General features: G+C 33.8%; 1 long non-coding RNA gene across 1 annotated transcript in view; it reads right to left on the reverse strand.

Annotated features, from left to right (window-relative positions):
- Window positions 1-17,382, reverse strand: part of LOC150107229 (uncharacterized) — a 297,998-nt gene that overhangs the window by 10,168 nt on the left and 270,448 nt on the right. The gene's annotated exons all lie outside the window — the stretch shown is intronic.

Raw genomic sequence — 17,382 nt, forward strand, 5'->3', positions numbered from 1 at the left:
TCATGTTTGTATTTAAATATTCAGTATTGAATTACATATTTCAATTATTTGAAAATTGTAGAATTATTCTAAACGGAAAAATTAACGTTTCTAATAAAAATGGCTCACCTCTATGACACGATATCATTCTAGATTTGCTTCGCTTCCCCTCAATCCCTTCAAGTGTTCATTTATGAAAATCCCCCCACTCCCCTTCACTTTGGGGAAAGTTGTAACAAATGCGATATGAGGATGTGATACCTTTAATGATAACTGCATAGATTGCCCTGCTGTATCACAGTCGAAAGACTGTGTTGTTTTGGTTGGAAAGACTACAGTTTTCGAATCCAATTTAAGATGCATGGAATGTATTTGTAAGGGATTTTCAATTGAAGGCTATTTAACTGGTCTTGTCAGGGATTTTACCTTCCGCAGAAAAACACAAACATTCAGTTCCATTAAAACAGCATACGCATGATGACGAGAAGATTTAATATTATAGCTTGGTCAGTAACTTGCATATACATAATATAATATGAAGTATAAGGTGAATTGTTGAAGATGCCCTTCCCCCTATGATGGAGGAGGGGCTAGGCCTATTTCTACCCGTGGTGACCCAACCAGTCACTCTTGGATGTGAATAAATAAAGGATACACACTTTTCCTGGAAAATGTCAGGAAATTCTAGTAAATTTCTTAGTGAATTAAACACATCAAAACTAAATTTTATTCCTACTGGTAGAAAATCATCTCCTCCAGGAGATGTGCAAAAGCATTAAGGGTAAATATTAAGATTAGTGATCAGAGCTTATTCTACTTTTACCATGAGTTGCCTTGGTCTTGCACTACGTGCAGGGTCAGCTCGACTTACAACACTTGCAGGCGCAAACTTGACTTGTTTGTCTGTTTGCTTATTTGGGAAATGGAGTGAAACCAGGTTTAAAACAGCTTGGTATCTTTAACATTATATATGAAAAAAGAAGAAGTATATGGTCGAAAAAATTATGAGAAATATCACTATCATATTAGTAGAACTTTCTATTTAGTTATTTCAAGGATTTTTATCTCTTTTTTTTAATTTAGTACTGAACTTAATACATGCTTACGGGGGGGAGGGAGTGTATTTCCATTTCCACTAAGCTTTGCTGTTACACATATGTGGATTTATTGCAAAGATTAGAAATCTCATACTTGTTTCTATTATACCATGGACGTAATCCTAAAAAGAATTGACGAATTTTGAATAACCGAAGTCTTCATTTTCAGAAATAGCAGACATTACTGAAGTACCTTTAAAATCACAGATTTAGAATTTCAAGATATCTGCCCAAACTGTGTTCTATAAGCATATATAGTATATAAGTAGTATATTTAACAGATACTTATATAACAGTAGATTCAGATTACATCTTTGTCTCGATATACAAAAAAGGAGCTAGCTGTAGCAACTATAAAGGCGCAATAACATTGCACCATTTATGAAAATAATAATGGCAACAAGAATAAGATAAAGTGGAAGAAAGTCTAAGGGATGAATAGTTTAGTTTTAAAAAAAGAGATCACATATATATTTGATTTCTGCTATAAGGAAAATGGAAAGGTACTGTGAAAAAGGACTGGAAAATAGATATTCATGGTATCTCTAGACTGAGATAAACGAGTGGAAAAATTCCGGGTTTGTTTGGTAAAGATTCGAATAAAAAGACATATGCTTATAAAACCAAAAACAGGTGCTATGAGGAAGAATATTACAGTAATGAAAGAGTTGCATGAAGATTAGGACTGGTAAAGAATTGGGTCAGTTTAGCAAAGAATTGTGTAATCTCCTTTAGTGGTGAACAATTTTCTAAGTATTATTAAAACCGAACAGTTAAAACAGGTGTATTTGTGAAAGATGCGATTTGAGGATATTCGATAGATTTTTGTTTCTGTCTCCGCTCAAAATTAAGACCATGAAGTCAGTGTGCTATGTCTGCAAACTGTGTGTTCATCTGGCGTTTGTGTTGCGGGATGAAAAAGCCGAGCTTCCGGTAGGATAAACCTTACCACCCGAGTATAAGAATAGTCAATTCACACCGACTAATGGTTTATGTAAATTAAAATTAAAAAACATTCTAAGGTTCAGATGAAAAACCTTGAGAAAGGTTCTTCGCGTCCTAATTGGTCGAAGGAAGTGCTGTAGTATAAATGGGACCAATGAAATAGTATTATAACTATACAGAATTAGAGTTTTAAATTTAAATCAGAGCTAATGTGCATATTCGTTACAAAACTTGGTGGTCAAATCCTAAGGGTTGTTGATAATTTAAGTATTTGAGAAACGTATTTTCTAGTAATGGAAATTGAGATCATGAGGTATCGAATACGATTTCGTTGAGCCAAAACTTCTGTAAATGTTCAAATATAGTTACTTTTAGATAGACACTGACCTTATATTCCAATTAATTAAGTATTTGCAATTTACCTGTTTTGTCATATGTAGCTGGCATGTTAACTAGCAAAAGGAGATGAAAGAGCAAACAGCCATTTAAAATGAAAATTAGGAAGACAATTTTCAAAAACTGTCAAAAAGAAAGACAGAATAAGAATAAAGAAATCAATGTATTAGGAAACAACACTCGAAATATTTCTTCGAATAGCAGGCAGTATTGATGAAGTGATAATCTTTTGACGTAGCCTGGGAATGTAAAAATAACGATATTTTAGAGCAGTAAGAAAAGTACGAAATGAAAATTAAGGACAGATGAGATTTAAGAAAAAGAAACAATTGAAAGCGTGTTCATGAAGAAGAATATAAGACGACAATCAGAAACGCTGATCTCTGATATGAGTTACCTGACATTATCTATAGGAATAATTGATGATTATGAGATTTTTTTATGTAACTCTTACCCGGGAGAGGTCAGGGTTCTGAAACACACTGCTCTAGAGACAAACATGAAGATGTTTCAAGTCACTTCAGGCCTCCAGTAAGCAGGAAGTTGGTTTTACACGACGTAATGAAATCCTTCTCCCACCCCTAAAATAATAGCAAACATCCATTTTTCCTGGTGGGATTCGAACCTACAGCCTACTAGGCTAGACAGTGGATACGTTAATCACTCGGCCAACCAGACAGGCAAGTTTCATTTTATGAATTGGAAAACTCCTGAAAAATAGAATGAAAATTGAAGTTTTTATATAACTTTCTCGATCAATTTATATAATTATGCGCTTTGGTATTCTGTTTTTCTGTCAAATATCATATAAATGATATCAATACCAATCTTATCGACAGGAACTAGATGGATGCACCTTGTATATTATATACCAGGCATGGATTCAAATTTAAATACTGAGTATGGTATCAATGACAACATAAAATTAAAGTTTCTATGTCAAATTTAATCAATTTCTTTTAAAACTGGCTTCCCATCTTAAGGATAATTGTGGTGAATTGTTATGAATGACATGAGAAAATCATTATATATTGTAATTATAAAATGACAGACAACGCATGAAATATGACAAACCTACCTGTATAGTTTTCTCATATTTTAATCATCATATTCAGGTTAGTGCAATACAGACTAGATAAAATCATATAAAATATCAATTATAGTGATGGTAAAGATGATCATAAGCACAATACTACAGTAACACGTTCAGAAGTGTATGTTTTAAAATCTCTACTAGAGCTTTGACAACACTATCGGGAGAGAATATTAAATAATGCAAAAGGTGATACTTCATCCTTGTCTGGTTTAGAAAGTGCACGAACTAAAACAGACCAGGCTGGTCGAGTAGACTACTCAACTGGTTTAATGGTTTTGTTAGTTCAGAGATTAACGTTCTAGATAACCTGTTTTTCAGCCGATGTTGGGTTCCACTTGGATGGCTATGTCAACAGCCAGAACGATCGAGTATGGTGCACGCTGAAAACTTCATATGAAATCTTAAAAAAAAAACCATCACAAGAATTCAAGAAGTTTGGAGGGAAGTGGACGCTCTTAGAGGTGAACAGATATAGCATATTTGTTCAAGTGAAAGAAATGCTCAGAAATAATAGAATATTAATTATCAGTTCTCGAGCGAAGAAGATTTATATTTCTAGGAGGCGCACACACCACCATATGACTTTAGTGACGAAGGTTTTTAATGCTAGACATTTTTGTGTAGGGCTCTTTGCAGAAATGTGAAAACATCGGGAAACAGTCCTACACAAAATGTCCTATGCAAAATAATACACAGTCTGGATGAGCAGATATAAAACAGAGAACCATTCTTGCAATATATATTATTCTCACACTTATATGAAACATTTCAGTACATAAATGTGCTAATTTAAAACATTCTGTTTTTTAATTAATACAGTTGCATGTTTTATTGTACGGATTGCATAAAAATAGCTAGATTATGCAGCTTGAGCTGGAAAACGTCAAACTCAGCCTAAGTTATGGATAAGATGATTATCTGTATATTTCCTTTTTCACCTCAATGCATTGTGTACATAGGAAATAGTGGCGATGATTTTTGTTTCTATGAATTTCACCTTTCTAGTGATTTTTTTTTCTAACGATCTTTAATCCAACGAGTGAGTGAGTTTTTTTTTTTTTTTTTTTTTGTATCTCATCTGGACAAAGATATACTGATACTTATGATTATTTCAAGAGGGGATATGACGAAAAGACCAAATTTGGTTCTCTTTAGGATCCTGTTTAAAAAAAAGGCAAAGGCATGAAAAGAAATGAAACGAAGTTGGTGCTTATTATCTTATAAGACTAGCATTCGATACGCCAACTCAAAGTTCTTGTGTTGTCAAAATACAATTTTGCAAAAACAGAACATAAAATAAAAAAGTCTTAATATTGGTTCTCCACAAATTAAAAAAAAAAAAATCAAATGTTCACATATTATTTATTTCATAAAAAATCAAGCATGCGTATGACATCAACAAGCAAGAGATATGGGAAAAACAAACATGCACCTAAGTGATCACCGCAATTTTTTTTTACAGGATCATTTAATAGCTTTTATGACATCATATGAATACTGGAAGTATCTGTTACTCTTCTTTCCTGTCTCCTGAGAAAAGGTTCCACTACAATAAATGCTCTACGTTTTTATCAAAATCATCGTCGCTTGAAGAGTAAGGAAATATATTAATCTTCGTTGAAGATGCTGATGAGCTACTGTTTCAAGTTTTATGGATCCCTTTAATTTTTCGCACTTTTCTTGTTCCTGTACTATTTCTTTCTGAACATTTATGGAACGGCATACTGGATAATTTTGTGCATTTGTCCTGTGCATCCAGGACAAGATTGTGCATTTATCACATGTTGGATTTCGCCACAAAGCATTCGACTGCAGACGATCGCATATATACAAACACAACTGCTGTTATATACATATGTGAGTGTGTGTGTTGTCGCTTATACCTATAATGAAGCTTTAGGAACATGCAGAAGTTTTAGCGAGAGATACGATACCGGATAAAAAAAAGCCTCATATTATCGACGGTATTTTTTTTATTTTGTAAAAAAAAAAATGCTCAACTATTTTCAGAAATTGAGGAGTGCATCCGAAGTTTTATGCACACATAAAATTCCCATCCCATACTTAACACCATGTACTCTGTATAGTAGGATTACGAGTGATTTTTGACAAACAAGATCTTCTCAAGCACGAAATTATGACAGGATAACATTGAATTTTTTTCAGTAGCTCTTCTATTGTTCAATTAAAACATGTTGATACACATATACTGTGAGTAAATTACCATCTTCGTAAAAGTAATCAAACTATCTAAATGTCACAGTTGCTACTACTAGTGTGAAGGCACTTTAAGATACTAATTTTCATGATCTTTGTCAAATGTTCATATAAATCATATATTAAGGAGGATAACTCCTCCTTAATATATGATTTCTGATTTCTTAAGATATAGAGACTTTTATAGCTTTTATAGATTTAAGAGGAAGCCTACAGTAAGTTAAATTACAAAATCAGCTCCTCAATACCATTGGTATGCTCATAACAATTCCATATAAGAAATGATGAGAAACTGGAGTGTAAACGACCCTCTTAAAGACTTAAAATTATAATAAACATTTGTTTGATTTGAGTGGCAAATTGAAATTTTCTGTAAACAGTGATGGATACGATTATTTTAAAGATGGAAGCAAATGTGGTCAAGATAACAAAAAGAACGTAAAACTACTTGGAAAGTGTGAACAGCGTATGATTATTGGCAGGTTGTAGTTTATCATAGTTAATTTTACAAGTGTTCAGAGGAATATGCCGTTGAATACACTTTGTAATCCATTTCTTGGTTTTCCAGGAATATTAGAGCGAGTATAAACTGATTTCCAAGCCTAACTTAGAAAGTAAATGCTGTAAAATGTGGTGAATGTAAAACGAGAGTTAATCTAGATAATATTTTCAGTGCAGAGATGTTATCAATTCTAAATCTTTTTCATCCGGCTTTTTTGTATTTTTTTGATCTCTCTTATTTATAATTTTATTTTTGAAAATATATCAAAGAAGACTCACACAATGAGTTTTCATATGGTAGAGACGATTTACTTAGATTATCAGTACAGAAGTTAAAGAAATGGGACCATTTGTAGAACTTTCGGAATACAAAATAATTGCAATTAAAATTGAGCATTAATAGCGAAAAAGTTTTTTTTTTTTTAATTTATTTATCTGGAACCAAAAATTCCTACTACCATTTGTATAGTAAGAGATTTCAAATTTCAGGTCATTTCAACTGAATTTAATTTTGATAATTTGTTGGTATCTCTTATACTAAAGTGATAATTATACACTGGTACAAGCAGAACAGAAAAATGAAATTTTGAGAGAGTTTTTTTTTTAATTCAAAGTTAGTTAGGTTTTGAATTTAAAGTGAAATAATTAACTTAAGTCTATTATTATTGTTCTTTTACGTTAAGAGGTTAAGAATAGGCTAATAGGACCTATTAGAAAAGTAACAGACACAAACCATGGAACTTTTTAAAGCCAATTCGGGCCTCTAATAAGCGGGGCGATGATCTCATACAATAACTACGAAAAGTTTATTAGTGAAAAAAAATTGCAGCTATTTTATCCAATCATGGTATATGCCATTCTGACAAAAATAATCTTTCATAACTCTGTACTCGTTGTTGATATATTAGTAGCTTTGTTTCTTCCAAATTTCAACATTCCACTATTACACTAGAGTTCTCAGGATTTTGTAGATGGCTGATAAAAAATCTTGGTATATTGGCAAAAGGATAATACTCTACAAATGTGAACAAAAATTAGATCTAAAGAAAGTCAAGCAATTCAGGGTAATTGTTAGATGAGTGGCAAGATTGCAAATTATTCTATCAAGTTTTTTATTATAATATTATTAGTATTAAGAGAAGATCTCCAGCGAGTCAGGGATTCATTGAGGGAGGCCACATACTATGCTACACACCAGCTATCACACTTATTCTTGAATACATTCACGCTACTTGCACTCACAACATCCAATGGCAATCCATCGCAATCATGCACCACCCTATGAGAGAAAATTCTAGTACTCACCTTCTTCTTAGTCGCACTAATTCTCAGCTTCCAAGGGTACCCTCTTGTCCTTCCCCCCCCCCCCCTTCCATAACTTGAAAAATTCCATCAACTGAAGTCCTGTATGACTCTTTCAGAAGTTTGTCTCAATCATATCACCCTTCTTTCTCCTGTTTGATAGTGTCTGTAGTCTACAAATTCTCAGTCTTCATAATCAGAATTCCACAATGCTGCGATCATGTTTAACACTCTCCTTTGTAATCTCTCTCTCTCTCTACTATATCAGAATCACAACGGCAACCAGACCTGTGCACAATATTCCAAGTGAGATCTTATCAAGGCCTTGTAAAGATGCAAAATGACATCCTTATCTTTACATGTAAACGTTTATTTCAGTATTGCAATTATCTTTTGAGTTGTATTTGCAATCTTCACTACATGGCCCCCTGAACTTCCACTTCCTATCTACTAACACTCCAAGATTCCTAGCCTCAGTTTCTTCTAGCATAATCCCACTAATATAATACGACATTGGATATCTAATCACGCCGAAGTGTATTACTTTACCTTTACTGACATTGACCATGCCCACAATTCCTTCCTATTCAAATCATTCTGCAAGTACTGCATATCAGCAGCATTTCTGATTACCCTGCCTACTTACCTTTGCATCATCATTAGCAAAAGCAAATAGCTGTATATCGCTTGTGAAATCCTTCCTAATATCATTACTGTACAGATTGAATAACAGTGGATAAAGTACTGATTCTTGTGGTACACCACTGGTTACATTTAATCTTGCAGACTTATATCCCCCATAGACCACTTTTTGATATCTGTTAGTCAGCCATCCTCTTATCCACGCTAATATGTATAATTCAAACCCATATTCTTCAATTCATGCAACAGTCTACCATGCTGTATTCTGTCAAAAGCCTAAGCAAAATCCAAAAGTATCATGGTGTATCCTTATCCCTTGTCGAGTTCGATGATAACATTGTTATGAATGTGAGCAAGTTGCTAAAACACGACCTTCCCTTAGTAACCCTATGTTGGTCATTGCAAATTAGAGATTCACTGTCAACCCATTTCTGAATGCGAACCCCTAACAATTTTTTTCAAAATCTTCACCGCTCCTGAGATACTAATTGGTCGATAGTTGGATATATCGGTCTTTGCACCACTTTTATGCAATGGAATTACCATACATTCTTTCCATTCCCGCGGAATCTTCCTTGTTCACAGACTTAAACAATCCAGGTCAGAGGAATAGCCAGTTCAGTTGAACACTCTCTTAAAACAAGTGCAGATATCTCATTAGTTCATATTGCTGAATTCTTATTCAGTTTGTGCAACAGCTCTAACCCTCGTTCTTATACATCTGAGTTTCTTCATCCAGTTAAGAGGTAGCAGTGAGCTCAATGTTGCGTACACCAGGTTAATAGCTTTTAACAAAATGGGCACTCATTAGTTGACCAACCTCTTCTGCATCTGTAACCCTCACGCCATCTGCATTTAGAAGAGTTATTTTTTCATATTCTTTCTTTCTTTTACTTGCAGCATATCAATAGAATTCTTGTGGGTTGCCTTTAGCGCATAGAGCCAGTTGCTTTTCATACCCAACTTTGCTTTCTGTACAACATATGTTATTGTTCTAGCCTGCTGCTTATAATATTCATAACGGACATCATCCTTAGCACACGATATTCTTTCCACATCATCCTCTTCATACGAATCTCTTGGTTAGTAAGATTACATTTGTATCTTACCCTATTTATTCTTCGAACTCTCGGGACACATTCTGATATTGCATCATTTAAGTATTGTTTAAATGCTCCCCAACTAGCAATCGATCCCATTCCACTGAACTCAGTATACTCCTCACAGTTGGATGAAGAATGGAATATTCATAAACTTAGTCACTTCCCAAGTGAGTACAACATGATCACTGTCACCAACCGGAAACAGAATAGTTACGTCTTTAACTGAAACGCCATCTGACACCATAATCAAATCTAACACTCATTGACCTCAAGTTCCTTCTGTCACATGCTGCTTAAGGAAGTTGTCCCTCAACAGCTCAATAAATTCATTTTCATTCTTCTCATGAGATTCTACTGCTAGCCAATCAATATTTGGATAATTAAAGTGTCCCATTATGATTACTCTTTTCGTGCTCATCTTTTCTATTTGGTGATGCATTTCTTCATCACTAGCAACCGATCCACCAGGTCTATAACAACACCCCATTATGTAATTGATCTTGTTAGATTCTATCTCACACCAGATGGTTTCAAACTCACTGCCACATGAAATATTGTTAGCAGGACTACTACAATCATAGGTCTCAACTCTAACTGGATTCAAGTCATCCGATATCATTAGCAGCACGTCCCCCCCCCCCTTCTCCTATCCTCTCTACCCTTCCTAAAATACTCTACCCTTACGCTCGATACCAGTTAGCATTTTTGATTCTGACAGCCAGATTTCATTAATGCCTACAATATGAGGTCCAAACATATTGACCAAGGCAACAAACTCTACCCCCTTTGTTTATGATACTCCTAGCATTCGTGTAGAGATATAATAATCTGCTTGCATGGACTTTTATATACTCTTGTTTGCAGTCTGCATGGCACAATTGGACAACATGCAGATCTCTATTCTTCTCTAATGTCTTATACAGCTACACATCTTTGCACACGTTTGATGGGTCCGAACTGAACGAACACAAAGTTGATATCGTTCTCTCCTCAACATTTCCCTGGTAAAGTCCATTCCTGTCATTAACACAGTTATATAACATTGTCGCCTTATTCTCATCATTCTTCCCTTCACAATTTAGTTTCCCTGGCTCTCTGTGTTAGGTTTCATACCAGTTATTAGTTTTTCAAGACACCTGATACCAAACGCATTCAAGTGAAAGCCGTCCCTCTTATACAAATCCAATCTTCCCTCAAACTCACTTCACACATCCAAAACTCACATTCATTCTTTATACACAGTCTACGCATCGAACCGTTTACCATCATAGTCCTTAATTAATTTTTATTACATCGAGGTAAAATACTGACGATTTTCACTTTTTCCCTCTTCACTCTCGCCTCTTCCAACAACCCTTTCATGTCCTCTCTCATACTGAACTTATCGCTAGTTAAGTCGTTAGTGTCTACTACAATTACGATCTCGTTTACTTTTTTCTGTTTTTGAATTGCTTCCTTTATATTTTTAATGTCCGCGGGATTAGCCTAGTGGCTATGCGCTTCGCAACCATATGCCTGGGAAAGGGGCGTCTTGGGTTTGATTCCCGTCGCCGAGGTGAGGAGCTTAAGGATCTTTCTCAGACATAGCCAAGTTAGCTGGTCTTGGGCGCGGACAGCAGGGATTTTCTCCACAGTTTATCTGGGATTTTTCCCCTCCCGCAAGCAGGCAAATCGACCCCGTGAACACACCCACGATTACAGTCAGGAATACTTAATCAGGCCAAGAGGCCTGATTCGTCAGCTATGCCGGTCCTGAACCAGGATAAAATGGGGGGGGGGAATTGAGGTGGTGCCGTACTCCCCGTAAAAAGGGACTCACGGCCGTTGTATCATCATACTAACTAACTATATTCTTAATTTTAGCTCCAGGAAAATTCGAAGTTATAACTCGTTTGTCAGAGTCACAATACCAAATAACATCGTTCTTTTTACAAACAACTTCACTTACCTGATTTCTGTTACTTCTTGACTTACCTGTTTCCGTGCTTTGTTGTTTCTTACTTTGCTGCCTATCTTCATTTAAACGCCTCTCGAAATTTTGTAATTCCCGCATTGTCTCTGATGATCTGCTTTAAGATCATCAGAGAGATGATCTTAATGCGGATCATCTCTTTTGCTATGCTATTTTGGTGGTTAATTCATTTTCATTAACCTCCTCCATATCTCCAATAACCTCGTAAGCGGGGCTAGCCTTCTTGTTCTCGCCTGCAGTGCTCTTCTTAGCATTACGTTTCTTGTGCGTTTTTGGCGTCATTTTAAACTCATACTCATTATTAAAAATTATTACACTAAAAACACTAAAATCTAATCTACACTAATATACTATAAAACTAATTTTCTAAAGGAAAGAACACAATAAAACAGACAAAAATCACCAATTTTACTGAAAAAAAAAAACTAAAATAGTACGAAACCATTTTTGTGAATCCTACTGACGAAAAGTTATGAACCTGTCGTACATATTAGCACTATCATAAGTTTTTACTGCACTTTCCAAGATAGTTGTTCTTGTATAAAACAGGTTCAACAGAAACGATTTCCGTAGCTCCGATAACTGATGTTTCTTCTTGATGTTGCATTTCGAGGGGGGGGGGGGGACATGAATTAATCGGTAACAAGAAGAGACGAATTCATCGGTAACAAGAAGTTTTTCTCGACTCTGAAAACAAATTGTAAATCTAATGTTTCAAGATTCTTGATGAGTTTATTTTTATTTTTTTTTTGTTTTCGAAAATGGGTTGTAAAAATTTAGTACACATAGTACCATGCAGGATTAGAAGTTAATAAAAAAAGAGGAAATTCAATTGGAAGTATTATAGAAGGAAGAATGTTTCAAATGCGTACATGAAGAGAGGATGAAACAGAGGATGAAACTGTTCATTGAGTTTTAATATATATTGATACGACTGATGAGTATCAGAATTTATGAAAATTTAAAAAAAAACTGATTAATGTACGGTAAACCATTCCACTATCAATATCCTGAACGTTTGAATAAATCAGTACCTTATTTTTAAGTAGCTGTCATACCTATTGAGGCATTATGTTTTCATAAGTGACTGTTTTTTTTCATAATAAAAATAACATTGCTAATTAATTCTACAGGAAAGGTTTTTCATCGTCATGTTTTTATTACTACTACATTTAAATGGATAATTGGTACTTTTGGTTGAGCACTTTATTTTAAAATTAACAATTTAGAGAGAGAAAAATTGTGTTATAGTCAGATGTAAAACAATATCTTGAATATAATTTCTAATTTTAGGTTTTTATTAACTTTTACACGGATAATTGGCTGAAAATCAGGAATTATTTAAATTTAAAAACGAACACCACTTTAATGTCGTAATGCGAAATGTCGCATTAGTCAATGTAAGGCACCGCTCACACAAAAGGGGAAACACAAGATGCAACATGTCAGGTTTCACTTTACCTTTTCTTTTTATACTAGAAATTATGGAGAAAGTTTAGAAAATCAACACAATCATGAAATTGCTATATAATTTTAAAAATTAAATAATTCCATTTTGCTAATATTGTATTTGTATCAAAAAATGAATCCAAGGAAATAAATTAACGAAAGTGAAGAGAAGGTAAATTCTTTATCAGTTTTCTCCCGGAATTACGCTTCTCCTTCATACACTACTAATATACTGTAGTAGTTAGTTGATGGATATTAACCAGTTTTAATTAGCTGGAAAAAGACATTCTGAACGTAATTCATCAAAACATCAATGGCAGTGATAACAAATAATACTTTATTGGGTAGGTCGTTTCGAAACGCACGTAGCCTCTGTTGCACTTATTATAAAAGAGTACTCGCTATATCTTTGGCTAGAACTTGCAACGCTAGCCTTAGCATTGCGAAGAGACTGTCTGTCTCACGCAAGCAAGAACAAACAGATCCAATTTTAAGGAGGCCAACTGGAACGGTCGGTCAGCTCGACTAATGGCGACATTGCATGTAGTGTAACGGGTAGTGGAGAACATATTATTCGGCTACTTAATTAGTAGCTGCAGCTCTGGATTTCATCAAGAACAATTCCAGACAAAGTAAAGGAATAGTAACTACAACTTACATTTGGCAATGTAGATAAGGTTAACTTTCCTGGTCTGCATCGCTTACAATTACTACAGATGACTATACAATATGCAAACTCGCTCTTTAAAAGACTACTACACTGCTCGCCATGCATTCAGTATATGTAACTGAATAACATTTATAATTAATTAAGAATAAACATAGAAAATATAAGCAGTTATTTGAGGCGTACAGTTTCCTTATTTTTTTTAATGAAGAAAAAATAATAAAAGCTGAGAATCATTTCTAGTTTTAAAGTCAGGTTTATAATATCATTAATTAAACGCCCTTTATTTAAAATAAAATGCTTTGATCATTTTTTATTTACGATATATTTCAATTTGAACGTATCTTCCTATGGACACTGGATGATTCCGAACAAAATGAATGCCATTAAATTACAACGAAGGAAGGATAATTAAAAATAAGGTTTTACATACTTCATTAGGGGTTCACAGTTTATATTTAATATATTTTTAATTTTGAAAAACTTGCATATATTGTTCTAAAAATACGAAGGGTTTTAATTAAATCGCTTATTTCTTACACAAATAGCCCATTAAATAATTTTAAAATACATCAGTATAGTTACAGTATCATTTGTAATAGTTTTTCATAAATGCAAAATAAGCAAAAATACTAGAATTTTTTCATAAAATTTTATTAAAATCAAATGACATTAAAAAGTAGATTTTAGATTTTTAATGTTGCTTCATGTTGATAAATGACATAGAAATGTTATTTATCAAATGAAATAACGAAATCAATGTAGGAATAAAAGAAAAGTATTTTCCTGTGGCTATTTTGTTAAGGATAAAAATATACTCTTTTAAAATAAACACAAAAAAAATTTCCTAAAGTGATTCACCTTTTAATTTACAACTGTTTTAAAGAAAATATAGCACATTAGTTACACTACAGTGATTCGGATAATCTAGCGTTAACCCGACATCTACTATTCATCTGACGTACGCGTAAAAGAGTATCCGAAAGACTTGTTAAAGTTTACAATTTTTTTTTTATTTCCTTTAAAATATTTAGATTTTCAAAATGTTAAATGTAGATTGAAGGAAACAGTTATCACTAGTTATGTTTATTGCTAACATTAATAGTTTAGCAATAACCACGAAATGATTCTAGAAGAACTATAATTAAGATGTTATCATGTGAGAAATCTTTCCAATAGTTTCTTCTTGGAGGGTGTCATGCTATGCGACTGTTACTTGAACTAGCACGAGGAATGTGTTTGTAAAAATACATCAAATTCTGTTTCGAAGACCACAAAAAGAAATTTTAACACAGAGATACGTCTTTGTATTAAGCAGTAACTAATAAATTTGTTCGGTTGGGTTTGTCGAATATTGGCTAAACATTTCTATGTAAGGCGTAAAGTTTAAAAAAAAAAGTTCGTTACGAAACGTGTAAAAACTGCTGACAAGCAATCCTATCTGTCTACATTTTGCCACAACATATCGGCACATGCTGCAGATGCGAGACCTGAGCAGACACTACAAATAAAGCAACTTCCGTAAAAATGTAAGAATAATATTAAACAGTACTCGTAGCAACATTTAAGAGTTTTTTTTTTGTTTGTTTGTTTCGAAAGAAGAATTAAGAAATAAATCGAAAAGTTCTTTCCTCTTACAGGTCAGAGGTGTTAGCAAAATTATATTTTTCTCAGCTATAAATTTCAAAAACTGTAGGAGTAGTTTATTAGAATCACGCAATCTGATATGAGTAACATCTCAAAGCTCAGACACATATTGATGTACAGTCTTTGAAATATTAAATACCTCAGATAAAAGACTGACGTGTTAATAATAATGGATGTATTCATCGAAATAGATGGATACATTGAATACATCGAATTCATCGAAATAGATGGATATATTGAATACATCGAATTCATCGAAATAGATGGATACATCGAAATGTATTCATTGAATACCTGAACAGATTAATCAAAATCGCTTTAGAATGATCGAATTATCTAATGAAAAAAATAAAGGGAATAACAGGTTTCTATTAACATTGCAATGTGGATGAAACTAGTCCAGGTTAAGCTCACCTTTCTGAGGAAATAAATGAGTGGCATTTTTTGAAATGAATTGTCTTTGGAGAATAAAAAGATGAGTTTTTATTCTCCAAATAATACCGGGAGGAAAAAGAGAAAATTTGCACCATTTTATTTGAGACCAAATAACTCAGAAAATTAAATTTTAATAATTTCACGAATGGGTACAATTCCAATAAATAAACAAACAAAAAGATTGTTAAATTCTGCACTTAATAGCACACATACTAATAGTAGTAATTCTTTATATGAAAGGAGTGCCAAAAAATTAACAGTCCGTAAATACCAATTATAAATTATGTATAAACCAATATTAAAATTAGCTTCTCTTATCCTGTATCCAAAAGATGAAATTAAATTCGCTCTATAACAGGATACACTGCTAGTGCAAACTATTATATAGACAGTGGTGCGGCAGATCTGCAGAGAAACGAAAATTATATAGTTGAGACCCAATTGGACAAAAATGGATTAGCAGATCACGTGCTTGATATTAGGCAGTTAAATGGAGAAAAACAGGACTACGCTTAAAAATTAACCTTCTAGAAATATGCCTACGCTTTACACAAAACTCAACAAATATCAATGCGTAACCTGTAAAAAATAATAAACGAAATGATTATTATCACAATAAAAGTAATTTATTTAAATTTATTTTTGGTTGAAGCGATTATAAGAGAATGCTTGTACGAATATCACGTGATTACCGAATTTGGAGATATCCATAGTTAGCTAGCCTTTTGATTTCCCAGACCTCATCTTATAGAGCCCTCGTAGCTCAATCGGTATAGACGAAGCCCTTTCGTTGGAACAACTGGTTCGAATCCTGTCTAGAATTCGAAGAACATTTATCATATGGAGGTGGCAGGGCTTACCTTCCTGAAACTCTGTTATTTTTTTTTTTCCTCGCCAAATCGCCCGGCCAGTAAAATCCGGTTGACAAAGAACACACATGGTATTGGGCTAACCAATACCATGTGTGTTCTGGAGTTATAGTTACGAAATCCAAGAATACTTGGAAAGTCATTGGCGCTTAAGTGCCTGTTAGAACCACTAATGATGGAGATCTTACCTTGCTGGATCTTCTTTAACAATGGATTATACTAAAGATAGTTTTTCTAGGTAAGGATCGAATCCTATGAGGAGTATTCTAATAACAAAACTAACAGATTTGAATTGATACGATTCTTTTGTAAGCGCGTTGTATTTCAAATGAAATCATCAGGTATCTCAAAAAAAAAAAGTTCAAATACTCGAGATAATCATAGTTAAGGTTTTATACATACAAAGGTCTAATTTTGTTGTTATGCTTTGTATACTGGCAACAGCTTCAGAGTTCGTACTGACTTGAGATAACATATCGTTAAACATTGTTTTATCAGCAGCTACAGATAGGCCCGGATATAAATTAACATCAACGCAGTAATTAGTTCTTAAACGCATTCTTAGTAACCACATGAATAGTTTTGTGCCTTTCTCTATTCGCATCAGATCAGAATGAAATTCGGCAGGAGATTGATTAAACTAACGAAGAAAAAACTGGTTTAGCGAAAAGGTTAAGAAACTTGACATTCTTCCAAGTGTAATAATTGTATTACTCCCCGGTCATTGTAACAGAAGTGAAGTCGACATGTAGTGTCTGGTTCTAGAATGCTGCATGATCCAATGCTCGCATAGAGTAAACATTAACTATGCTGATCATTCAGTTTGAATTTATGTGTGGCAGTGAGTTGCCATTCTAAACTTAGAAAGGAGTTAGACCAAATTCACGCCACAGTTACTCTAGCTCGGCGATTTCTGCAAGTCTGTCGTGATATTCTAAAACCACACGGAACAAGGTCATTCCGTCCTTGATCAAGTTCTACCTTTCCGATAACTCGTCAGGTCAATCATGTTCCAGTATAATTACTGAAATATATGCGGCCGTTTCTATTACTTGGAAGTTTCAT

Source organism: Typopeltis vanoorti, chromosome 4 (genome assembly GCF_054136105.1).
Source record: "Typopeltis vanoorti isolate ZY-2024b chromosome 4, IOZ_Tvanoo_1.0, whole genome shotgun sequence".
Classification (NCBI taxonomy): domain Eukaryota; kingdom Metazoa; phylum Arthropoda; class Arachnida; order Uropygi; family Thelyphonidae; genus Typopeltis; species Typopeltis vanoorti.